The following is a 27465-nucleotide window of genomic DNA, read 5'->3' on the forward strand; positions in this document are numbered from 1 at the left end:
TTTTCAGTCTATTTTTTAAAATTTCTGTTCCATCTTCTCTCTTTTCCATGTTGGTTTTCAATATACATAAGGTTGACTGCTTATAATCCCACTGGTCACCAAGGTTCTGTTTGGTTGGGTTTTTTTGTTTGTTTTGTTTTGTTTTAATCTTTTTTCCTCTTTGTTCTTCAAATAGGATAATTTCTACTGATCTATCAAGGCCCTTTCTTCTGTCATCTCTTATCTGCCATTAAATCTATCGAGTGAATTTTTAATTTCAGGTATTGTATTTCCAGTTCTATAATTCCCTTTTTATTTAAAAAAAAAAATAGTTTCTACCTCTGTCTGCAGAGAAAGTCTGTATTTTCCCTCATTATGTCCTCCTTTTCCTTTAAGTTCTTGACCATATTTATAATAGCTCATTTAAAGGTATTGTCACTTAACTAACATCTGGATTGACTCCTTTTTTTTTTTAAACTATGGATAATATTTTCCTAGTTCTTCACATGATTGATAATTTTTTTTTAAATTTTTTTAACGTTTATTTATTTTTGAGAGAGAGAGAGACAGAGCATGAACGGGGGAGGGCCAGAGAGAGAGGGAGGCACAGAATCTGAAGCAGGCTCCAGGCTCTGAGCTGTCAGCACAGAGCCCAACGCGGGGCTCGAACTCACGGACCGTGAGATCATGACCTGAGCCGAAGTCGGACGCTTAACCGACTGAGCCACCCAGGTGCCCCACATGATTGATAATTTTTGATTGTATACTGGCCAATATGGATGATATGATATAGAAACTCTGTGTTTTGTTACCTTCCTTTGAAGTGCATTGATTTTTATTCTAATAGGAAGTTTAAACACTGGCTGATCATCTTGAACTTGTGGATGGTTGGTTTTAGGGAAGGTATGCTTCAACTTTGTCCTCCATCCTAGAATAAATCCCTTAGGCCTTACAGTCGTTACTTCTAAGACAGGAAGGACCCTTCTAAGATTCCAACAAAAATCCGAATGTGTCTAATAGGACTCAAACTCCAAATCTGATTAGAAATATCACCTCAAATACCACTTTCCACTAGGCTCTATGGCGTCTCCTCTACACATGTGAATTTAAAGATGAACCAAGGAATTAAAAAGAATACAAATGCAAATCTTAGGGATTTTCACCACTGAATTCCAGAACAACCTGCATGACTTGAATGGGGTTGTGGATTCAGTGTTACTAACCTATCAATATTGAGTTCTTGATTGTGATAATTTTATCTTACTCTCAAATGATTCAGGAAAAATTATTCTTACAACTGGTGTGTAATTTCAAATTATTACAAATTAAAAAGAAAAAGTTAAATGTATCAATAAACCCTATTACATTTCCAAAATGTTTTCAGTGAAAGGCTAATACAGCTATATGCTTAAAGAGGAAGTAGTTCTGTAGTGAAATAAATTGGGGTAAAGTTATCATTATATTCGTTTTTAGCAATTCACAATACATGTTAGCATACCGAATATTTCTACAAATCATGCATTAGAGATATTTCCATTTATTCATCTTTCCAACCACATAATGAAATGCAATGTTCTAGAGATAGAGGTAATAATAGAGGCAAGATCTCCTTTTACAGATTTTACATTGTAATACAGAAAGAGACAAATAAATAAATAAACTAATTTCAGATGGTGTAAATGCTCTGAAGAAAATAAAACTGGGTATTAGAGAGAGATTAGGAAGGTGTAGATACTTTTAGATAGTGCATCAAGGAAGGCTTCTCAGTAGATGATGTTCAAGTTACAACTGAAAGAAATGAGCCAAACATGGAATGATTTAGAATGTTCTAGACAAAGGATATACATGTCAAAAGACAGAAATAAGCTTATAATGTTCATGGAAAAAAGTTTCTAATTTATCCAAACAATTAAGAATTTGTGAGAAAAATCTCTTGATTACTACACCCTTCAAAGAACATGATCAGAAAGTACAAACTTCCAGTTATAAAATAAATAAATAATAGGGATGTAATGTACAGCACGGTGATCATAGTTAATAATACTGTATTGCATATCTGAAAGTTGCTAACAGTAAATCTTAAAAGTTCCCAACACAAGAAAAAAATTCTGCAACTATGTATGGTGATGGATGTTAACTAGACTTATTGTGGTCCTTGTGCCATATATACAAATATAGAATCATTACGTTGTATACCTGAAACTAACATATAGATTCACCTGTTGCACACGTCAGGTATACTTCCTTAAAAATGTGAAAATTGTCCTGATTTTAAACCTATTTATTAATTCTTATATAATGACAACAATAAAATAATGTTTATTTTAAATTCTTAACTTAGTTTTCTAACTATGCAAAATGCCCAAGGAATCTCTGATATAACCTGTGACACCAAAAATCTGTCAAAGCACCATCGGCTCAGTATTGTGTGATCTTGTTTACTTTGCTATTTAATAGTAGACAACAGTTCAAATAAAAATGTCACTTGGAATTAAAACATTACAGTCTGCTAAGAATCCTACAACTTACTTGGGAGCTTTTTAATCATTTAGAGCAGGGACTGTCAAACCATGACCCTTGGGCCAAATGCGACCAGCCAGCCATTTGCTTATGTAAGGCCCACAAGGTAAGAATAGCTTTTACATTTTTAAGCAGTTGGGGAAAAAGGTCAAAAGATGCTAAAATCTGAGATGTAAAAATTACATGAAATTCAAATTTTGTTGTCTAGAAATAAAGTTTTATCAGAACACAGCCAGCTCATTTTTAATATACTGTTTATAGCTGCTTTTATACTACAAAGGCAGAGTTGAGTTGTTGTGACAGGGACCATGTGGCCCACAAAGTCTAAAATATACACTATTTGGCTCTTTATAGATAATGTTTGACAGTTCCTGACTAAAGTATACCAAACATGCTTATACTCTACAATGATAGAATTTATATTTTAAAACATTACATCAACTGATTTATTCATCAGTCCATTAGTCTTTCATGTTTCTACTTAAGTGTTAAATAATAATTTTATATTTAAAATGACCATCCCAAGGGTGCCTGGGTGGCTTAGTCAGTTAAGCATACGACTTTGGCTCAGGTCATGATCTCAGGGTTCATGAGCTCAAGTCCAGCATCAGGCTCTGTGCTGACAGCTCAGGGCCTGGAGCCTGCTTCGGATTCTGTGTCTCCCTCTCTCTCTGCCCCTCCCCCGCTTGTGCTCGCTCGCTCTATCTCAAAAATAAATAAACATTAAACAAATTTTTTTTAGTAAAAAAATAAAATGAAGAAAAATAAAAAATAAAAAGACCATCCCATAATATTGAGAGAATTTCTACATAATCAAAAATTCATTTTCCTAATTTGTGAAATTTATGAGGTATGATAAATCATTTCCTTGGGTCAGGTTCTGATTTAAAATTTGTAACGGACTCTGAATTGTAAAATAAATAAACATTCCTACAGTTGATACAAGATCATTAATAACAATACTGAGGAAAAGTGAAATCAATGGTTAAACACTGGGTAAAAAAAAATATTGCTTGAGAACTTCAGAAGTTTTAAAAGGTGTTAAGTATTAAAATTTATTTTAGAATGGTTCAACTTCCATTTCTGACCATGAGGGATTAAGCAGTCTAGAATAATCCCCCAATGCAATCAACTAGAACACGGTAAAATATAGGAAAGGACTATTTTCAGATACAGGCAGTGCAGGATTGTTATCCTTGAAAAAAGAGAAGCAAACAAGGCAAGCCCTACCATCACCCAAGGCTCTCAGCCAAGAAGCAATTTACCTACCACTCCTGAGCAGCAGGGAGGAGGAACCCAGACAGAACCTGGCAATCTTGGTGACTTGAGATAGAGAAAAAAGTACAAGGAGGCCAAGGTGGCTAGAATTTATGGGGCAGAGTTCCAGAGAAGAAAGAGTTCCAGTAATTTAAATGAGAGTTCCCTAGAGTATTTAGCTAAATAAAAACCTGTGGATGAGAAGGGTAAAATTTCTTTAGACCAGCCAACAAGAATTTCTAAGGAAAGAAAGTTACCAGGGAGTAGTAAGACAAAGCCTTCTCAGAGCTGAAAGAGGGTCAAGATTTCAACAAGTTCCCTCATTGAATATACAAGGCAGTTGTGACCCCAGAAAGGCCACACCACAGATGGAGGGGGACAGTAGCTCTACAATAAAAGCTACTATAATCCCACCTGAAAGAAGCTTGAAAGCCTAGAAAACAATCAAACTAATATGTGATTTATAATGCCTGTCAGGAAAGAGTCCAATACTCTTTAAACGAATGCCACAAAATCATGAACACAACATGTAAAATTTGCAAATATTTGTCATTCAATTAAAAATTAGTGGACAAAGGGGACACCTGGGTGGCTCAGTAGGTCAAGCGTCCAACTCTTGATCTCAGTTCATATCTTGATTTCAGAGTGGTGAGTTCAAGCCCTGCACTGGGCTCTGTGCTGGGCGTGAAGCCTACTTAAAACTAAACTAAACTAACTAAAATAAAGCAAAATAAAAACTACTGGCCCAAGAAGCTGGAAAATGTGACACATAAACCAGAAAAATAGCAGTCAACAGAAAAAGACCTAGAAATAACAAGCATGATGTAATTCATGGAGCAAAGGCATTGAAAGGACTATTACAAGTATGCTTCATATTCAAGAATGAAAACAGGAACATGGTGAAGAGAGAAATACCCAAAATGAAAATTTCACTGAATGAGACAAGCAACGGTATATGCATTGCTGAAAAAAAGATTAGTGAACTTCAAGACACATTGGGGTGCCTGGCTGGCTCAGCTGGTAGAGCATATGACTTTTGATCTTGGGGTCATTGAGTTTGAGCCCCTCATTGGGTAGAGATGTTACTTTAAAAAAAATTTTTTTTAAGTGAAGGTCAGAAAGAAAAAATGACCACAAGGCAATGAAAAACGGTCTTACGTTATATGAGAAGTAATATAATTGATAACAGAGTGTAGTAACCTAAAGAGGCATTGTATAAATCCTAGAGCACAACTAAGAAAAAATAATAAAAAGGTAAAACAAACAATAAGCCAGTAGGGGAATAAGCCAACGGGGAAGATTAAATGGAAAAGTATAATTAATTTAAAGGAAGGGTTAATAGAAAACAAACAGCAAGATGATGGATTTAAATCCAACCACATTAATAAATATGTTACATGTTAATTCTCTATATATTCCAATTAAAAACCAGATAAAAAAGCAAGACCAATATATATTGCATATATTGATATGCTATCAGAATCCCACACTAAAATAAGGAAATAGATTAAAAGCATGGAAGAAGATATACCATGTAAACCAAAATCTTAAGAAAGCTGGAATAGCCATATTCATATCAGGCAATACAAAAGCCAAAACAAAGAATATTATCAAAGATAATGAGGAACATTTCACAATAATCAAGGGTAAACTTCATTTAGAAGATAAAATAATTCTACGGGGGCACCTGGGTGGCTCAGTTGGTTAAGCGTCTGGCTCTTGATTTCAACTCAGGTCATGATCCCAGGGTTGTGAGGTGGAGCCAGGTGTGGAGCATTGTGTTAGGCTCTGTGCTGAGTGGATTAAGATTCTCTTTGTCTCTCTCTCTCTCTCTCTCTCTCTCTGCCCCTCCTCCCTCAAAATTAAAAAAGAGGGAAGCCTGGGTGGCTCATGAGGTTGGTTGTGTCTGACTTCAGCTCAGTCATGATCTCACAGCTCATGAGTTCAAGCCCCACATCAGGCTCTATGCTGACAGCTCATTCTGTGCCTCTCACTCCTTCTCACTCTCTGCCCGCCCCCCACTAGCATCTCTGTCTCAAAAACAAACTTACAGAAAAAATTCAAAAAGAAAAGGTGGGAGGGGGAGTGGTGCCTGGGTGGCTCAATGGATTGAGCATCCAGCTCTTGATTTGGGCTCAGGTCATGATCTCACCATTTGTGGGATCGAGCCTAGCTGGCAGCACAGAGCCTGCCTGGGATTCTCTCTCCCTCTCTCTCTGCCTCTCCCTTGTTCGCTTGTGTGCTCTTCTCTCTTCTCTCTCTCTCTCTCTCTCTCTCTCTCACACACACACACACACACACACACACAAAATAGACATTTTTTTTTTTAGTTAGAAGATAGAATAATTCTAAATATATATGTATAGGCTATCAGAACTACAAAATACATGAAGCAAAAACTGACAGAACTAAGCAGAGAAAAAAGTATACAAATACAGTAGGAGACATCAACATTTCTCTCAGTAACTGGAAGAATAGGTACAGTTGAAGTTCAGCAATGATAAAGATTTGAACAGTACTCTCAATTGAATTGATATTTATAGAACACTCCAACCTACAAGAGCAAAATATAAGTTTTCATACTGCCTATGAATCATTTAGGAAGACAGACCACCTGCTGAGCCAAGAATAAGTCTTAACAATTAAAAGAATCAAAACTAGGGGCATCTGGGTGGCTAAGTTAGTTGAGTGTCTGACTTCAGCTCAGGTCATGATCTTGCAGTCAATGAGTTTGAGCCCTGCATCGGGCTCCTAGCTAACAGTTCAGAGAGCCTGGAGCCTGCTTCAGATTCTGTGTTTCCCTCTCTCTCTGCTCCTCTCCCACTCACACTCTGTCTCTCAAAAATGAATAAATGTTAAAAAAAAAATTTTTAATAAATACATAAATAAAAGAATCAAAACTATACACAGCCCATTCCCTTATCACAGTGGAACTAAATTAGAAATCAGTAACATTAAGATATCTGGAAAATTTTCAAGCATTTACAAATTAAACAACCTACTTCAAAAATAACTCAAGGACCAAAGAAGAAATCACAAAGGAAATCAGAAAATATCTTGAGATGAATGAACATGAAAACCCAACCTATCAAAATTCTGAGATGCAGATAAAAAGGTGCTTTGAGGAAATCTATAGTTTTCTATGCTTATATTTGGGGGTGGGAATGGGAGGCCTAAAACCAATGACCTAAGCTCCACCATAAAAAGCTACAAAAAAATGGAACAAATTAAACCAAAATAAGTAGACACTAACAGAGAACAGAAATCAATAACATAGAAAACTGAAAACAGAGAAAGTTGAATGAAACCAAAAACAGGTTCTGTGGGGGGGAAAAAAAAATCAACGAAACTGACAGACCTCTAGCTACACTGAGTGAGCAAATACAGAAATCATCAATATCAGGAATGAAAGGGGAAACATTACTTAAGAGTCTACAGACACTGGGGCACCTGGGTGGCTCAGTCGGTTAAGTGGCCGACTTCGGCTCAGGTCACCATCTCGCGGTCCGTGAGTTCGAGCCCCGCGTCGGGCTCTGTGCTGACAGCTCAGAGCCTGGAGCCTGTTTCAGATTCTGTGTCTCCCTCTCTCTGACCCTCCCCCGTTCATGCTCTGTCTCTCTCTGTCTCAAAAATAAACTTTAAAAAAAAAAAAATTTTTTTAAAAAGAAAAAAAAAGAGTCTACAGACACTGATGAAACAAGAGACTATTATGAATGATCTCATGCCAATAAATTTGACAACTAAGATGAAATGGACAAATTTTTTAAAAGACACAGATTACCAATACTGACTCAGGAAGTAACAGATAACCTAAATAGCCCTACATCTATTCAAGAAATTAAATACGTAATTTAAAAATGTTCCCACAAAGAAAACTCCAGTTGTCAAATGGTTCACTGGTGAATTCCATCAAACATATAAAGACAGAAGTAATACCAATCCTACATAAATTCTTCCAGAAAGTAGAGGAGGGAACATTTTCAAACTGATTTTATATGGCCAGCAAGCATTAGATTGATTCCCAAACCAGAAAAAGTCATTATGAGAAAAGTATACATCAATAACTCTCTCAAACATAGATGCAAAAATCTTTAACAAAATAGCAAGTCAAATTCAGCAATACATAAGAAAGAATGCAAGGTTGATTTTACATTTTTAAAAAATCAATGTTATTAATCATTTAACAGAATAAAGGAGAAAAACAATATGATCATTTCAATAAACACAGAAAAATATTTAACAAATTTCCACACTTACTCATAACAAAACTTCAGACAACTCAGAATAGTCTAGAACTACCTTAATTTGATGAAGGGCATCTGTAAAATACTGACATAATAATAAATAATAAACATTGTGTTCGACATTACATTGCAGTTCATAGCTAGTGTAATGAGGCAAAAAAAAAGAAATGAAAAGCATAAAGATGGGGAAGGAAGAAGTTAAGATATCTTTATAAGAGACATGATTATACAGAAAAGCCTAAGGAATCTAGAAAACAAATACAAAAACTATTAAGTGATTAGGAAGACTGTAGAATACAAGGTATATGGGTGTGTGTGTGTATAATATACTCATTATATTTTTATATCTATCAAAAAACAACTAGAAAGTTTTAAACATTTAAATACCATTTATAATGGCAATCAAAAACATGGAACACCTGGGTTTATCCCTAACAAAATATGTACAAGACCTGTAAAATGAAAGCTACAAAACACTGCCAGGACCAATTAAACTGAAATAAATGAAGAGATATACCATATTTATGGATTGGAAGATTCAGTATTATTAATAAGACTATTCTTCCCAAATTCATCTATACATTCAATTCAATTAAAATCAAAATCTCAGAGGTTTTTTGTAGAAATGTACAAACTAATTATAAAATGTGTATGAAGATCCAAATGAATAGGATGATCAAAATAATTTTGAAAATTAAGAACAAAGTAGGAATACTTAAAATACCTGATTTCTAGAATTTTTTCTCTTTTTTTTAAAGTTTACTTGAGAAAGAAAGCACGTGCAAGTGGGGGAGGGGCAGACAGAGAGGATGAGGCTCTGCAGAGACAGAAGGGGAGAGAGAATCCCAAGCAGGCTCCATGCTGCTAGCACAGAGCTGGTTGCAGGGCTCAATCTCACAAACCTCAAGACCATGATCTAAGCCAAAATTGAGTCGGATGCTTAACCAACTGAGCCACACAAGCACCCCTGATTTATAGAATTATTATTATTAAGCACAGCAATCAAGACAGTTTGGTAATAGCCCGAGGATAAACATATAGAAAAATGGAATAGAATACAAAACCCAAAAATAGACCTATAAATCAACTAATTCCTAAAGGTGCCAAGGTAATTCAATTGTTAGGAAGTTCAACAATTGGATATTCATATGGAATGAAAATGAATTTTGTCTTTACTTCACATATTTTGTATATGTACAAAAACTAACTCAAACATACCATAAACCTAAGAGAAAATGTAAAATCTTAAAACTTCAAAAACAAAACACAGGAAGACATTTTATGGACCTCAGTCGCCTGATAAACTGTACTTTATCAAAATTAAAAACTTCTGCTATTTTAGAAACATCATTATAAAAACTAAGTGGTCAGTATGCACATAAAACAATTAAAACCACAGTAAGAACTTAATACTCATTGAAGAACTAAAATTTGAAAGACTAACAATTCTAAATATTGGTAAGGATATAGAGCTAATATTGATGCACCATCCAATACAGTAACCACTAGGCACATATAGCCATTTAAATCTGACGTGATAACTGCAATAAAAATTCAGTCCCTCAGATGCACTAGCCATATTTTACCTGCTCAACAGCCACAAGTGGCTAGTGACTAAGGCATGGGAGAGTGCAGATACAGAACAGTTTCATTATTGCAGAAATGACTACAGGATGAATTAATGCAGAACATACGAAATGCTCACGCCATTGCTAGTAGGAATGTAAAATTTTGCCAGCAAGTTTAGCAGCCTCTTTGAAAGTCAAACAACTCACCATATAACCCAACAATTCGACCCTGCACTTATACTCTTACTTTGCAATAATGAGAAAACACCCTTTCACCCAGTCAGGACAATATCAAAAGAGGCCTGCTAAAACAGATGATTAAAATAAAATGCAAAGTCTCATGATACCATGCCCAAAATGTCCAGGATTTAACTGAAAACCACTTCTCATACCAAGATTCAGGAAAACCTCAACTTGAATGAGAAAAGACCATTAACTGATGCCAATACCAAAATGACACAGATTTAAGAATTATTTCACAAGGATTTTAAAGCAGTAATGATAAAAATGCTTCAGTGAGTACTTACTAACACACTGGAAACAAATAGAAAATCTAAAAAAATAGTTTCAGCAAAGAAATAAAAGATACAAAGAATGAAATCTCAGAACTGAAATTATAACAACTGAAATAAAAAAGCCAATGGATGGGCTCAACAGCAGAATGGAGGAGAGGGGGAAAAAAGAATCAGTGAACTAAAAGATAAAATAAGAAAAGTTACCAAATCTGAACAACATAAAGGAAATATACTGAATACAAATGAACAGAGAGCCTCAGGTATCTATGAAACTATAACAAAAGTTCTAACATTCATGTCTTCAGTCTTGGAAGTTGAAGAGAAATAGAGCAGGGCTGAAAAAGTATTTGAAAACAATATGGTTGAAAAGTTCTCATATTTGGGAATCTCAAACAGTGTAAACCCAAAGAAATTCACACCGAGAGAGCATAGACAAACGTATGAAAACTAAAGACAATGAAAAAATTCTTGAAAGTAGCATGAAAGAAACCTTTACCTTGATCTATATAGGAGAAAAACAATTAGAATGTCAGTGTATTTCTCATCAAAACCCATAGAGGTCAAAAGGAACTGGTACAATATTTTTCAAATGCTGAAAGAAAAAGAACTGTCAACATAGAATTCTTCAACCAGCAAAAATATCCTTGAGGAATGAAGAGAATATACAATGTAGTATCTACAGCAACCATTAAAAAGTCACACAAACACTACAGTAAATTAGCATGGAATTCTAAAAAGTATTCAAATAACCTACAAGAAAGTAGGAAAAAAAGAAATAAAAAACAGAGGGAACAAACAGAAAACAAAAAATAAAATGGCCCACTTATGTCCTATCATATCAATAATTAGCTTTATTTGCAAGAGCCCCAAACTGGAAACTAAAATGTCCTATATAAGTGAGTAGTTAAACATATTATAGTACATCCATACCATGGAATACTATACCAGTAATAAAACAGAATGAATGAACTACTGACATACACTACAACATGGATAAATCATTATGCTGAGTGAAAAAAGGCCCATGATTCTATTTATATAACATTCTATATTCTATTTGTATGACATTCTCAAAATGATAAAATTGGAAAGACGGAGAATGGACTAGTGGTTGCCAGGGGTGGGGGATGAGGGATGGTAGAGAGTAGGGTGTGTGCGTGTGTGAGGGATTATAAAGGGGTTCAAGGAGGGAAATCTTTGTGGTGAGATTGCAGTCTTGATTACATGAATCCACACTTGATAAAAATGGCAAAGAACCATATACTAACTTTATACCAATATGTACCTCTTAGTTTTTACATTAATCTATAGTTATATAAGATCTAATAATAGGGGAAACTGGGTAGATGGTACACAGAACCTCTCTGTACTATCTTTGCAACTTCCTGTGAACCTATAATTATTTCAAAGTAAAAAGTGAATTAACTTTGTGAATTATTTTAAGAGTTCACTATCAGCATTTCTATGATACACACAAGTAAATTTGCTCCCTTTTCTCAAAAACCCCCCAAAAAGATCACAGCAGCTTTATTTATAATAGCTAAAAACTGCAAACAATTCAGTGTTAACAGTGAGTGACAATAAAAAGAAGAATGAAGCATTCATATACACAACATGGATGAATCTCAAAAATATTAAACTGAAAGAAACCACACACAAGACTTCACAGTTCCATTTATATGACATTCTAGAATAGGCAAAACTAAAGTGATTAGTACAGATTAACAGTTGTTAGGAGCTGGATGTAGGGAGAGGTTCTGAACAAAAAGGGGCAATTTAAAACAGTTTTCCAGGGTGATAGGACTGACTGTACCCTACCTGTAGTGAGAGCTACACGAATCTGCACGTGTTAAAGCTCACAGAACAAGTAAAAAAGTCAATTTTACCATATGTAAAAGTTTTTAAATTAACAGCAACAATAATAACCATCATTTCCCATTACAATTTTTGAAATTCCATGGTCAATTATTTGATAGTTTAAAAACAATATTCTAGTTCTACTACTGGCACTGCTTAGTTGATGCTGAGTAATTTAACCTCGTACTCTTAGTTTCTCTTTATAATATGAAAGGAAATAATCAAATGCTCTTCAAAGCTTCTTCCTATTCTAAAACCTATTCCTATTCTGGGCTTCTGTTACATATTTATTGTCTCAAAATTAACAAGGAACACAAAATATTTCTGTACAGTCAAGTGGATTCCAAATTCTTGCTTCCAACAGTATGGGCTGGCTTTCAATAGTCTCTGCTATTGGTTTTATGTGATGTTTTTATGGGGCTCTGAACATTTGACCTTACTTATTAGTTTTGATTAGATGATCTTTAGATAACAGTACTCTCCCCTATTTGAAATAACCAGGCCTCAGCCTATAAGGATTATATAAGATTTCTATTCCCTTTATAACATCAGACATTCTCTACATTTTTCTATTAAAAAGTCTGTGAACCAGCATTCATGCTACCAAAATGATGCCTGTTATTTTTAATTTTATAAAACATGTGGTATTGGGATTACTGAAAAATAAAAAGTAAGCCAGTTTTCAAGGCTTCACACATTATGATAAAGTACTTTCTTTTTAACCCTATATGGAAAATCTAGAGTTCCCCAAATCTTCTGCAATCTTTCACATGTCCTATAGAAGACCTGCAAACTAGCAACATTTCAGACTACATTATCTTTTACTGAAATGTTGTTTATCTATAAGGATGAGCAAAGCCAGCAATAGAGTTCATACAATTTTAATTTCAAACTCAGTGTTCACAGAAAACTCTGGTTGCAATTAACAGCCTTTGGTTTAAATTTTCTTCAGTGATGGCTTCTCTTAAAAAAAGACCAGAGAACAAATGATTATCCATTTTAACAATACTCTCAATTTCATACAGCAGAATAATTTTTGAATACTTATGAAAATCATCCAATCTTCTCACTTTGAGAAATGAAAAAAATGTGGCACATATATATGCCAACAAATATTCAATTAACTATATTGGTGTAATACTGGTTTTTTTTCCTGATAAAAATTCAAATATCTAGGTAATGACAGATGGACTGATTTTACAAATGTAGGCCAACAGATTCAGTAACTCCCCTTTATCACCTATATTTCTGGTTTAAGAAACTATGAATCAATTCATTTAATTCTTTAAAATATAAATGATATAAAATTACAATACATTTGGAAAAGGAAAACTAATCAATATTTTCTTATAACTCCACTGCCATGTTAAACTTTGAGAAAGCTGCAAGTCAAATAAATTTCTTACATTTCCTTGGTGTTTAGATCACATATGCACACACACTCACATACATACACACACAAATCAACATCTTTGTATTTTCCTCACTGCTGCCCTGAGATTTACTAAACATGACATTAAAAAGCATCTGAGGGGCTCCTGGGTGGCTCAGTCGGTTAAATACCTGACTCTTGATTTCAGTTCAGGTCATCATCTCACAGTTCGTGAATTCAAACTCCATGTCGGACTCTGAACTGACAGTGAGGAGCCTATTGGGATTTTTTTTCTCTCTCTCTCTTTCTCTCTCTCTCTCTCTCTCTCAATCTCTCACTCTCTCTCCCTCTCCCTTTCTCTCTAACTCTCCCTCTGTCTCTGCCCCTCCCTCGCTCTAGCTATCACTCTCTCTCTCAAAATAAATAAATAAACTTAAAAAATACACTTAAAAAAAGCATCTGAAAGTTCCTCATATTTCCATACATCTATTAAGAACTGATCTTATATTAGAAAGCACCCTGGCACAGCAACTAAATTCCATAGAAAACTCAAATCTATATTAATATTAAATAAAAGCCATGGCAAAACACTTTTATTTAGTGGTATTAGATTTGTCAGTAAGACTGAAAAAAAAAAATATTTCAACTATCTCTTTACAGAAATAATTACCTTAAAAATCAAAAGGCTTGGAGCACATGGGTGGCTCACTCATTTAAATATCCTACTTCGGGGGCGCCTGGGTGGCTCAGTCGGTTAAGCGGCTGACTTCGGCTCAGGTCATGATCTCACGGTCAGTGAGTTCGAGCCCTGCGTCGGGCTCTGTGCTGACAGCTCAGAGCCTGGAGCCTGTTTCCAATTCTGTGTCTTCCTCTCTCTCTGCCCCTCCCCCATTCATGCTCTGTCTCTCTCTGTCTCAAAAATAAATAAACATTAAAAAAAAAAATTAAAAAAAATAATAAATATCCCACTTCAGCTCAGGTCATGATTGCTCAGTGCGTGGGTTTGAGCCCCACAATGGGGTCTGTGCTGACAGCTCAGAGCCTAGAGTCTGCTTTGGATTCTGTATCTCCCTCTCTCTCTCTCTCTCTCTCTCTCTCTGCCCCTCCCTTGCTCACACTCTGTCTGTCAAAAATAAACAAGCATTGAAAAAAAAAAAAAACAGAAGACTTAATCTATTAAAACCATGCCTTTAGAATCCCATGGACCATATGTGTATAAAGGGAATGTTTTAATATGAATGTGACACCAGCCTGGGAGCCTGGCTCTTTAGCTCTAATGCCAAACAAGGGAAACACAAATCAGGAAAAAACCCAGTCACCTTTAAAAATTCTAAGCCCTCAGTTAAATATCATAACTTTATTACGACCATTAAATCACAGCTGGCCAATGAGAAACTAATTGTAGTCCTTAGTATAGTCTGGGCAAGTAAAACACAGTCATATTATATTAGGCACAATTTAATGAAAGCGTTTATGTCAGGTGTTGGAAGTTTCCAGGAGACTAGCTCCTGACTTACCATAAAACAATTAAGTATACATTACTGTAAAGTGACCTTTTTGGTTTTTCCTTTAAAGAATCTTAAAGCAACAACTGAAAAAAAGCCCTTGCACACGTTTTGAGATCAGACACAAAACTGAAAATTAAAGACCAGACTATTCAAGTCATCCACAAATGCCATTTCTCTGAATTCCATGGGTCTGCAATGGAGTGCAAATGGGAGTGGGCTGTAAGGCAGAACTTGGTAGGACAGGGCACGTGGAAAGAATATCAGCAGCTAGGCAAGAGAATCTTTAAAACGACTCTCAGGGAAAAAAAGATCTCAAGAACACTCTTCCTCTCTAATTTAAGCCAAATCTTACACTGTTACTTTCAAATTTTATAATACACTTACTCCATCCTTTATGGTTGTCCTTTTTGATTAGAACCATATGAGAGATCCTGCTCCAATTTATAAGTTCTATAGAACATAGTTTATAATTAAAAACAAATTTAGTATCGAATGAAAAATAGAAATTGTTAGTGATCAAATTTTCATATCCACAGAGAAAGCACCACGATACCATGCAATCTACAAATGGGCTCCTTTTAAAGGAAGAACAAATTGGTGAACAAAACTGTAAAAGAAAAACTAACATCCATATACTAGTTTTAAGACAATTTTCTTTCCAATTAAAAAAATATATATATTGTTTATAGAAAGTTACAAAGGTAAGCAGCATTATCTACAATAACCAAATTATGGAAATGGCCCAAGTGTCCACTGACTGATAAATGGATAAAGAAGATGTGGTATGTATATTTACAATGGAATATTACCCAGCCATAAAAAATAACGAAATCTTGCCATTTGTAACAACATGGATGGACCTAGAGAGTATTATGCTAAGTTAAATAAGTCAGAAAAAAACAAATACAATATGATTTCTTCACATGTGGAAGTTAAGAAACAAAACAAAAGAACAAAGGGGGGAAAGAGAAAGAGAGAGAGAGAGAGAGAGAGAGAGAGAGAGAGAGAGAGAGAGAGAGAGGCAAACCAAGAAAAAGACACAGAGAACAAACTGATGGTTACCAGAGGGGAGGTAGGTTAAATAGATTTTATAAATTAAGGAGTGCACTTGTGATGAGCACCAGGTATTGTTTATGGAAAGGTTGAATCATTAAATTGTACACCTGAAATTAACTAATCGGAATTTAAATAAAAACTTTAAATAAATAAAAAGAAAGAAGGGGAAGAAAAGGATAAGAAGGAACCAAGGTAAAGCAATTTGTTGTTTGGCACAGCCAGGTCAATAGCCTAGAAACAGGTAACATTTTGAAAGGATACCTCCACACTACAGAGCAGAAACAGGAAGAAAAGAAAAGAAAAAAAAAACCCCCACATCACTAAAGGCAATGAAATAAATAACTGTGTATAAAGCTTAGTTTCCCACACTTACTTGTTCATTTGTTTTTTGGGGATACCCTTTTGAATGAACTGTTTTAAGTTCCTCTAGCTCACCTACAATATTTTTGAAAGTATGTTATTACAAAGCACAGTTTCTATTTGAGTTATTTTGTTAAGGATAAAGCAACTCAAATACTACACTACTGATAAACACAAGAATACTAAAAGTCAATTATGCTTACTCCTAATCCAGGAATAAATGAAAACTAAGATTAACTCAGCTCATAGACCTTAGTTTTTGCCACCTCTTTCCCTCTTTATTTCTGCTATTTATACTGCTGAGTTCATTACCACTTTCATACTTGGAAATGTTTGCTTTTCCTGCTTGGACTTGCTTTACAAATCACTGAGTTGTCACTTTTTCACACAACAGGATTTCATCACAGAGTATAATTAATCCCACTAAAGCAAACATGGTAAACTTTAGGCCCAGCTAAGGGACCATGGATGAATTAATCTCTACAATAATGATGATACAATTGAATACAAAAGATTTTGGTGAGGTTAATGTATGTGAAAGAGCTCTAAATGTTTAAAGTGTCATACAGAGGTGAGGGTCTCCATTTCTTCATCTGTCATATGGGAGGATTCCAGTAGCTGACCATTAAAGACTTCCTTCCACCTCTAAAATTTCTTTAATATTTACATTTGAAAGACATAAAAACTCTACTTACTGGTAGGATAACATTACAGTTATAAGAGACTTAGGGAAATCAACTCAAACTTCTCATCTCATAAAAGGTGTCCAAAGGTAGGCCAGGGAACCTGCTGACTGGAAAAGTCAGTAGGAAACTTGGGGCAGGCAAGACCTGACTAAAGCAAAATCTCTTCCGGCATGTGATTCTGTTCGCCATTCTGTGAGCTTAAAAGCTTTCTTCACCATAGCTTAAACAATTACCTTTCAAACTGGTGACAATGAAAAGCTCTTTAAAAATATGTAAATATTATTTTGGAAAAATGACCTAACTTCTAGTAGTTCAATTAAGAATGATACTAAGAGCGACAAGATGGTGGAGCAGCATGGAGACCCTCAGCTTGTCTCATCCCTGAAATGCAGCTATATCAGCACCAAACCATTTTGCACATTTAGGAAACTGATCAGAGGATTAACACAACAATCTGCATAACTTTAGCCACAGAACTCAGCAGGTATGCAGTTCTGTACAGGTGAACTGGGGGAGAGAAAAGCCGTGGAGGGTAGGGAGCTGTTTTTGTGGAGGACAGAGAAAGGGGGAAAGTGCAAAAAAAAAAAAAAAAAAAAAAACACTCCCCCGAAAGTTTCTGGAGAGAAAGACAAAGAGTGAAAACACTCACAGGGGACTGAACAAGAAATCTGTTCCCCAAAACCACTGACGGAAAGGAGAGGGTTTCAATACCACCAGGATTCTATAAACTGTGGAATGGAGACTCTGAAGTTGCAAAGCTTGGTGCCTAGCTGTGCTCTGGTGAGGAAATAGGGTGAAGTCCCAGAAGCTGGCAACGTGGTCTGAGGGGTCCATGTGCCACACAGGGAGAAGCAGTTCCCCTGCTAGGAGAGCATTTGGTAGAGGCTACATGACCTCCCCAAAGGCAATGGTTCCAGTGGACCCTAGACAGCAGCCACATTTGCTGGTATTGGGACAAAGATGCCAGAGTGCAGTGAAACGTGGCACTGGCTGTGTTGTGATTTGCCATCATCTCTGAACCTCTGCCACTGTGTGATGGCAGGAACGATTTGTGAGGCAAGCCGGCAGGGCCCATTGTTCAGTGAGACCCTCCCACAGAGAGTCTGCACAGATCCAAGCCACAGGGGTCTCTGAAGTGTGGGGTTTTAAACACAGCCCCAACTGAGATAAAACTCTGGCAGGTGGATGGCTTGGACATGAACAGGGTAAGAGGCTGGGAGTGGATGGAAACCTGAGACAAAGGACAGGTGCCAGAGGCTAGGGAGATGGGTGAAGCCGTTTCCACCTCTCCCCAGCAGGCGCAGGCACACCACACTGACCCACCCCAGTGAGCTAAGCAGTGCCACCTACTGGAGAGCAGAGGCATTACAACAAGCCCCACCCAACTGTCCCCTCTGAGCACTTCCCCTAGAAAACCAGCACAAGTCCCTCTACCTGCTTAGTGTACAGACTATAGAGTGCTTCATAGTTTGAGTTCTAGGGGAAATGGGATGTAGTAACTTCATTCGCTTTTCATTCTGTTTGCTGGTTCATTTATTCGTTTTTTATACTTCTGTTTTTGTTTTTGTGTTTTCCTTCTTTTTTCGGATACAGAAAGAAAAAAATTATTTTTATTCTTTTTTTAAATTTTTTAAACATTTTTTTACTTTATTTTTTAAAATTGTTTATTCTTTTATTTTATTTCATTTTATCCTATTTTATTCTATACATTTTAAAATTGTTAAATGTTTTCTTAATTTTTTGTCTTTTCTTTCTTTTCTTTCCCTTTTTTCTCTATTCTATCAAGCTTCTTTCAACAAGCAGACCAAAATACACCTAGGATCTAGCTTCCTGTTTTGAATTTTTGTTTTGCTTTAAATTTTTTTAATTTTAATTTTATTTTTTTCTTCCTCCAAAATGACAAAACAAAGGAATTCACCCCAAAAGAACAGGAAGAAATCACTGCCAGGGGCTTAATCAACACAGATATAAGCAAGATGTCTGAACTGGAATTTAGAACCACAATAATAAGAAAACTAGCTGGGGTTGAAAAAAACATAGAATCCTTTTCTGTGGAGATAAAAGAAGTAAAGTCTAGTTAGGAATGAATTAAAAATGTTATAACCAAGATCAAATGGATGCCTGGACAGCAAGGATGGATGAATAAGAGCAGTGAATCAGCAATATAGAAGACAAAATTATGGAGAATAATGAAGTAGAAAAAAAAGGGAAACAAAGGCAAAAGAGCACGTAACAAGACTGAGAGGACACAGCGACTTATTAAAAAGGAATAATCTCTGAATCACAGGAGTCCTAGAAGATGAAGAGAGAGAAAAAGGGGCAGAAGGTTTATAGCAGAAAATTTTCCTAACCTGGGGAAGGACACAGACATCAAAATCCATGAAGGGGGTGCCTGGGTGGCTTGGTCGGTTAAGCGTCCGACTTCAGCTCAGGTCATGATCTCATGGTCCGTGAGTTCGAGCCCTGCATCGGGCTCTGTGCTGACAGCTCAGAGCCTGGAGCCTGTTTCCAATTCTGTGTCTCCCTCTCTCTCTGCCCCTCCCCTGTTCATGCTCTGTCTCTCTCTGTCTCAAAAATAAATAAACGTTAAAAAAAAAAAAAAACTTAAAAAAAAAAATCCATGAAGCACAGAGAACTCCCATTAGATTCAAGAAAAACCAACCATCACCAAAACATATCATAGTCAAATTCACAAAATACACACACACACACACACACACAGAAAGGATTATGAAAGCAGCAAGGGAAAAAAAAAAGTCCTTAACGGATCAGAGAAGCCAGATCAGGTTTGCAGCAAACCCATCCACAGACACTTGGCAGGCCAGAAAGTAGTGACAGGATATATTCAAAGTTCTGAATCAGAAAAAGATGCAGCCAAAAATTCTTTATCCAGCAACGCTGTCATTCAAAATAGAAGTAGAGATAATGAGTTATCCAGACAAACAAAAACTAAAGGAGTTTGTAACCACTAAACCAGCCCTGCAAGAAATGCTAAGGGGGATCATTTGATGGGAGAAAAGATAAAAGCAAACAAACAAACAAACAAACAAGCAAAAAAACACCAAAAGCAACAAAGACTAGAAACAACCAAAGAACATCACCAGAAATACCAACTCTATAGGCAACACAATAGGACTAAATTCATATCTTTTAGTACTCACTCTAAATGTTAATGTACTAAACACTCCAATCAAAAGACAAATGGTATCAGCATGGATAAGAAAACAAGACCCAACTACATGCTGCTTACAAGAGACCTATTTTAGACCTAAAGACATCTGCAAATTGAAAGTAAGGGGATAGAAAACCATCTATCAAGCTAGTGGTCATCAAAAGAAAGCTAGAGTAGCCATACTTACATCAGACAAATTAGATTTTAAAATAAAGACTGTAACAAGGGATGAAGAAGGGCATCATATCATAATTAAGGGTTATATCCACCGAGAAGATCTAACAATTAAAAATATTTATGCTCCCAACGTGACACTTCCAAATATGTAAATCAATCACGAAAATAAAGAAACTCACTGATAATAATACCATAATAGTAGGGGACTCAACACCCCACTTAGAGCAATGGACAGATCATCTAGGCAGAAAATCAATAAGGAAACAATGCTTTGAATGACACACTGGACCATATGGACTTAACAGATATATTCAGAACATTTCACCCTAAAGGAGCAGAATACACATTCTGCTTGAGTGCACATGGAACATTCTCCAAAACAGATCATATACTGGGACACAAATCAGCCCTCAACAAGTACAAAAAGACAGAAAACATACCTTGCATATTTTTGGACCACAACACTATGGAATGAAATCAACCACAAGAAAAAATTTGGAAAGATCATGAACACTTGGAGATTAAAGATAACTACTAAAGAATGACCGGGTAAACCAAGAAATTAAAGAGGAAATTAAAAAGTACATGGAAGCCAATGAAAAAGGAAACATGACAATCCATAACCTCCGGGATGCAGCAAAGAGGGTCATAAGAGGGAGGTATATAACAATTTAGGCCTTCCTAAAGAAGGAAGAAAGGTCTCAAATACACAGCCTAACCTTACAGCTAAAAGAGGTAGAAAAAGAACAGCAAATAAAGCCCAAAACCAGCAGAAGAAGGGAAATAATAAAGATGAGAGCAGAAATCAATGATATGGAAATAAAAAAAAAAAAAAAAAAGTAGAACAGATCAATGAAACCAGGAGCTGGTTCTTTGAAAGAATTAACAAAACTGATAAACCCCTAGCTAGACTGATAAAAAAGAAAAAGGAAAGGACCCATAATAAATAAAATCATGAATGAAAGAGGAGAGATCACAACCAACACTGCAGAAATACAAACAATATTAAGAGAATAATATGAGCAATTATATGCCAATAAAATGGGCAGTCTGGAAGAAATGGACAAATTCCTAGAAAAATATAAACTACCAAAACAGAAACAGGAAGATATAGAAAATTGGAACAGGCACATAACCAGTAAAATCAAATCAGGAATCAAAAATCTCCCAACAAACAAGAGTCCAGGGCCAGACGGCTTTCCAGGGGAATTCTACCAAACATTTAAAGAAGAGTTAACACCTGTTCTTTTAAAGCTGTTCCAAAAAATACAAATGGAAGGAAAACTTCCAGCCTCATTCCACGAGGCCAGCATTACCTTGATTCCAAAACCAGACAAAGACCCCACTAAAAAGGAGAGCTACAAATTTCCCTGATGAACATGGATGCAAAAATTCTCAACACGATACAAGAAAACCAGACCCAACAATACATTAAAAGAAGTACTGACCACAATCAAGTAGGATTTATTCCTGGGATGACAGCTGATACAATATCCACAAAACAATCAATGTGATACATCACATTAATAAATGAAAGGATAAGAACCACATGATCCTCTCAATAGATGCTAAAAAAGCATTTGACAAATATAGCATCCTTTCTTGATTAAAAAAAAAAAAAAACAAAACCCTGAAGAAAGTAGGGACAGAAGGATCATACCTCAAGGTCATAAAACCACATATGAAAGACCCACAGCTAATATCATTCTCAATGCAGAAAAACTGAGAGCTTTTCCCTGAAGGTCAGAAACATGACAAGACTATACACTCTCACCACTGTTATTCAACATAGTGTTGGAAGTCCTCACCTCAGCAACCAGACAACACAAAGAAATAAAAGGCATCCAAAATGGCAAGGAGGAAGTCAAACTTTCACTCTTTGCAGATGACATGATCCTCTATGTGGAAAACTCAAAAGACTCCACCAAAAAACTGCTAGAAATGATACATGAATTCAGCAAAGTCACAAGATATAAAATGAATGTATAGAAATCGGTTGCATTTCTATATACCAATAACGAAGCAGCAGAAAGAGAAATCATGGAAGCTATCCCATTTACATTTGCACCAAAAACCATAAACCTATCCAAAGAGGTGAAAAATCTATACACTAAAAACTATAGAAAGCTTATGAAAGAAATTGAAGACACAAAGAAATGGAAAAAAAATTCCATGCTCATGGATTGGAAGAACAAATACTGCTAAAATGTTGATACTACCCAAAGCAATCTACATATTCAATGTAATCCCTATCAAAATAACACCAACAGTCTTCACAGAGCTAGAACAAACAATCCTAAAATTTGTTTGGAACCACAAAAGACCCTGAATAGCCAAAGAAATCTGGAAAAAGAAAACCAAAGCTGGAGGCATCACAATTCTAGACTTCAAGCTGTATTTCAAAGCTGGAATCATCAAGACAGTATGGTACTGGCACAAAAATGGACACAAAGATCAATGGAACAGAATAGAGAACCTAGAAATGAACCCACAAACATATGGCCAACTAATCTTTGACAAAGCAGGAAAGAATATCCTATGGAAAAAAGGCAGTCTCTTCAGCAAGTGGTGTGGGGAAAACTGGACAGCGACATGCAGAAGAATGAACCTGGACCACTTTCTTACACCATATATAAAAATAAACTCAAAATGGATGAAAGACCTAAATGTAAGACAGGAAACCATCAAAATCTTAGAGAAGAAAACAGGCAAAAACTACTTTGACCTCGGCCGCTCCAACTTCTTAGTTGACATATCTCCAGAGGCAAGGGAAGCAAAAGCAAAAGCGAACTATTGGGACTTCATCAAGAAAAAAAAGCTTCTGCACAGCAAAGGAAACAATTCGCAAAACTAAAAGGCAAGTGACAGAATGGGAGAACATATTTGCAAATGACGTATCAGATAAAGGGTTAATATCCAAAATCTATGAAGAACTTATCAAACCCAACAGCCAAAAAAAAATAATCCAGTGTAGACATGGGCAAAAGATATGAATAGACACTTTTCCAAAGAAGACATCATCAGGTAGCTAACAGATAAATGAAAAGATGCTCAACATCACTCATCATCAAGGAAATACAAATCAAAGCCACAATGAGGTACCACCTCACACCTGTCAGAATGGCTAAAATCAACTCAGGCAATAAGAGATGTTGGCGAGGATGTGGAGAAAGGGGAACCCTTTTGCACTGGTGGTGGGAATGCAAACTGGTGCAGCCACTCTGGAAAACATACACAGGTTCCCCAAAAAATTAAAAATAGAACTACCCTACGACCCAGCAATTGCACTACTAGGTATTTATCCAAGGGATAAAGGTGTGCTGTTTCAAAGGGACACATGCACCCAATGTTATAGCAGCACTATTGACAACAGCCAAAGTATGGGAAGAGCCCAATGTCCACTGAGTGATGGATGGATAAAGATGTGGTATATATATACAATGGGATATTACTCAGCGATCAAAAAGAATGAAATCTTGCAATCTGCCACAACTTGGATAGAACCAGAGTGCATTATGGCAAGTGAAATAAGTCAGAGAAAGACAAATATGATTTCACTCATATGTGGAATTTAAGACACAAAACAGATGAATATACAGGAAGGGAAGGAAAAGTAAAAAAAACAAAAACAAAAACAAAAAAAAAACAGGGAGACAAACCGTAAGAGACTCTTACAAAGAACAAACTGAAGTTTGCTGGAGGGGTGTTGGGTGGGGAGGATGGGCTAAATGGGCAAGGGGCATTAAGGAGGACACTTGTTGGGATGAGTACTAGGTGTTATATGTAAGTGATGAATCACTAAATTCTATTCCTGAAATCATTATTACACTAAATAAAAAAAAAAAAGATACAAACAGCAAAAGGGGCTCCAGATTTAACTGTACAGCTATTCATTTGGCTTGTGTGATATTCAATTTAAAGTCAACAGGTGGGTGACTGGGTGGTGCAGTTGGTTAAACGTCCGACTCTGATTTTGGCTCAAGTCATGATCTCACAGTCCATGAGTTCAAGACCTGTGTTGGGCTCTGCACTGACCATGAGGACTCTGGGATTCTCTCTGCCCCTTCCTCTCTCTCTGGCCCTTTCCTGCACGCTCTCTCTCTCTCTCTCTCTCTCTCTCAAAATAAACTTAAAAAAAAAAGTCTTTATAAAAAAAATAAAGTCAATAGGCATGATACAAACCCTATCTAAACTTTCCAAATTAAAGGGTTTCAATTCTGATTTCGTTACTTAACTAGATATGTGATCTTGGGCAATTTATTTATTTCTCTGATCCTCAGTCTCATCTTTAAAATAGGAATAATACCAAGTATATCACACCTGGTTACTGTGAATTAAAGGAGCTAGCTCATGTAAAGGCCCTTTGACGGTCTGGCATATACTGAGTTCCCTTCTCTAATCTCTTTAACTTCTGGGAAATAAAGAATGCTTTTTTCTCCTTTTACTTTATCAGAAAAATTCGTGAAATTAAATGCATGGGGTCCTGGTCCTCAAATTCATTTATCAGCAGTTGTGCAACAACTAAACTGAAATAAAATGAGGGGCATTGTGACCTAATGGAAGGCAAATGAGGTTTTGAGTCAACAAATCTGAATTTGAATCCCAGCCTATCTAAGAGCTTTAGACCTTGAGCAATTTACCAAACCTCTCAAAGCTTCTCATCTGAAAATGAGACTATTATCTAGCAATTTAGCATTCTGTCTTTCCTAGTCACAGAAACACGGCAAATACTTTGAAAGGGGCATGTCTTTGTTATCCTTGTCTCTTCCATACCAAGGCAAGTTTCAAAATTAAAAGATTTGATGCTGGAATAAGACAAGACATTGATAAAAAGAGATTTAACACTGCAATAAATGTGTTACATCATGAAAAGAAAACGTACAAACCCAGTTTAACTGGTTCCAACTCTAGGCATTATGTCATTGCTTCCTTTTCTTTCCTTAGGAGTGGACCTCAAATATTCTTTTCCTACAGTAAGATGGAAAGTGGGAAATACATATTAGTGAAGGTTATCTGAGTCATACTTTAAAACTGAGCATTCTTTAACATACCTTTAGGCAGAGTCAAACTGTTACACATTCTATTTAGTGGACTTGTTTTTAAGTGATGACATAACTAAGAGGTATTTTAGTTTAGAAAGTACTATTGTTTAAGTAGCCAGAAAAGTAACCTTACCACAAAAAATTACTTTCAATGAACAACAATACCTTTGTTAAAGATAACTACACAGGATAGGATTGCATGAAGTACTGTAGTTCATTACATTATGCAAAAATATTTCTACAACTAAGTTCTTAATCTTCTGGGTAAAGGGTAAGCAGTGAGATATATAAAACTATGAGACTCTAGTGAAAGCTATGAACTGCATCTCCTGAAAAAGGCACATACATGAATCATATTTTACATATAATTTCAGTCGAGTCATTAAACCCAGTCATCTATCCTGAGAATCTCTAAAACCTGTTAGTAGACTCCAAGGAACCAGTTTTTGAGTTTTCAAAATAATGGATTTACAAGATTTTAGAACCTAAAGCAACTTGGCAACCATGTAATCCAAACTGCTAATAGAAAAATAAAGAAATACTGGCCCAGAAAGATGAAAAGAATTAAGTAAAGCCTTAGTCTACTCAGGAACAGAGGTGTCCAATTATTATGCTAATGTACATAAGACTGACCATGCAATAGTTAGTATATAGCAGTGCCTTTGGGTTAGAATAATTCTCACAATGGAACCCAAAGAGGAGACTTCCATATGGTCTTTTGGCCCAAACATTACTGATAGTTAAGAGAGTGAATTTTGGAGTTCTATATAAATGTAAAAAGGTGGTCAAGTCACTTAATCTGTCTCAAAAATAAATAAAAACATTAAGAAAAAAAAATTTTATTTTTAAATAATAAATTTCCTGGCGCGCCTGGGTGGCTTAGTCAGTTAAGCATCCGACTTTTGATTTCAGCTCAGGTCATGATCTTGGGATCATGAGATCAAGTCCCAAGCCTAGGATTCTCTCTCTCTCTCTCTCTCTCTCTCTCTCTCTCTCCCTCTCTCTCTCTCTCCCACTTGTGCTTTCTCTAAAAAAAAAAAACATAAAAAAAATAAAATTAAATTAAATAAATAAATAAATAAAATTCTTGTCTGCAACAACATGGATGGATCTAGAGTATAAAGCTAAGTGAAATAAGTCACTCAGAGCCAAATGTCATATGATTTCACTCATATGTGAAATTTATGAAATAAAACAAGCAAATGGAAAAAGAGACAATCCAAGAAACAGACTCTTAACTAGAGAACAGATGGTTACCCTAAGGGGAGGTGGGTAGGGGGGAATGAGTAAAATTCGTGATGGGGATTAAGGGTACATTTATCATGATGAGCACTGAGTAATGCACAGAATTGTTAAATCACTACAATGCATACCTGAAACTAATATAACACTGATGCTAATTGTACTGCAATTAGAATGTTTAAAAAGTATTACTTAAAAAGTATTTCTTGTCAAGTCATGAAATTAGATATAATATGAAATAAATCTCTAAGTAAATGAGATGCTTTCCAGTTCAACAAAATAAGTGGCAAACATTTACTGAGTATCTTCTACATAATATACTATTCAAGGTGTTACTGAGGATATAGAAAAGATCAAATTGTCCTTCTTTAAGAGAAATTATGGAAAGATAGAGCTTTTCCTTCTCATTTCCATCTTGGGTTCCATTTTTTTCCTTCTTTCCTTAGGGTTCAGCTTTTTTGCCCACATTCTCAGAGTTCCCAGCAGGACCAGGAGGACCCTGTACATAACTCCTAATTTTGATCTTTCACCTGAGCCTCAGACCCCCATGTCCTGTTAGGTTTTTTGGATGTTTCCACCTGAATATACCATAGGTAAAAACTCAGTATGTTCAAAACTGAGCTTTTCATCTCTTCCTAAAATTGATCCCTTCTTTAAATTCCCTGTTCTGGTTAACAGCACCATAGCCACTTAGACACTTGAAAAGTCCAGCAATAATTACATTTCACCAATCACCTTCAAGTCTCATTGATTCTTACTCTAAATGCTTCCTAAGACTACTTTCTCAACTCCATCCAAATCAATAGTACCCAAATCCAGGTCACTATCTCTCAATATAACCAATTCGGTTATCTAACCAGTCCACTTTTATCCTACTTCAGAGTCAATTATTATACTGCTGCCAAAATGA

At 35.9% G+C, this 27465-nt stretch overlaps 1 protein-coding gene across 7 annotated transcripts in view; it reads right to left on the minus strand.

Moving 5' to 3' along the window:
- The window catches only part of PEAK1 (pseudopodium enriched atypical kinase 1), a 324368-nt gene that overhangs the window by 174183 nt on the left and 122720 nt on the right, over positions 1-27465 (minus strand). For 4 of the 7 annotated variants that reach the window (XM_058736962.1, XM_058736964.1, XM_058736963.1 and 1 more), the window contains one exon: positions 25158-25239. The exons of 1 other annotated variant lie outside the window; for it this stretch is intronic. The gene's annotated coding sequence lies outside the window, so the exon portion shown is untranslated. Of the gene's footprint in view, positions 1-25153; positions 25240-27465 lie in introns of all 7 variants that reach the window. 2 more of the 7 variants (XM_058736967.1, XM_058736968.1) reach the window with 1 other exon arrangement.

This window comes from Neofelis nebulosa, chromosome 7 (genome assembly GCF_028018385.1).
Source record: "Neofelis nebulosa isolate mNeoNeb1 chromosome 7, mNeoNeb1.pri, whole genome shotgun sequence".
In the NCBI taxonomy this organism is placed as follows: domain Eukaryota; kingdom Metazoa; phylum Chordata; class Mammalia; order Carnivora; family Felidae; genus Neofelis; species Neofelis nebulosa.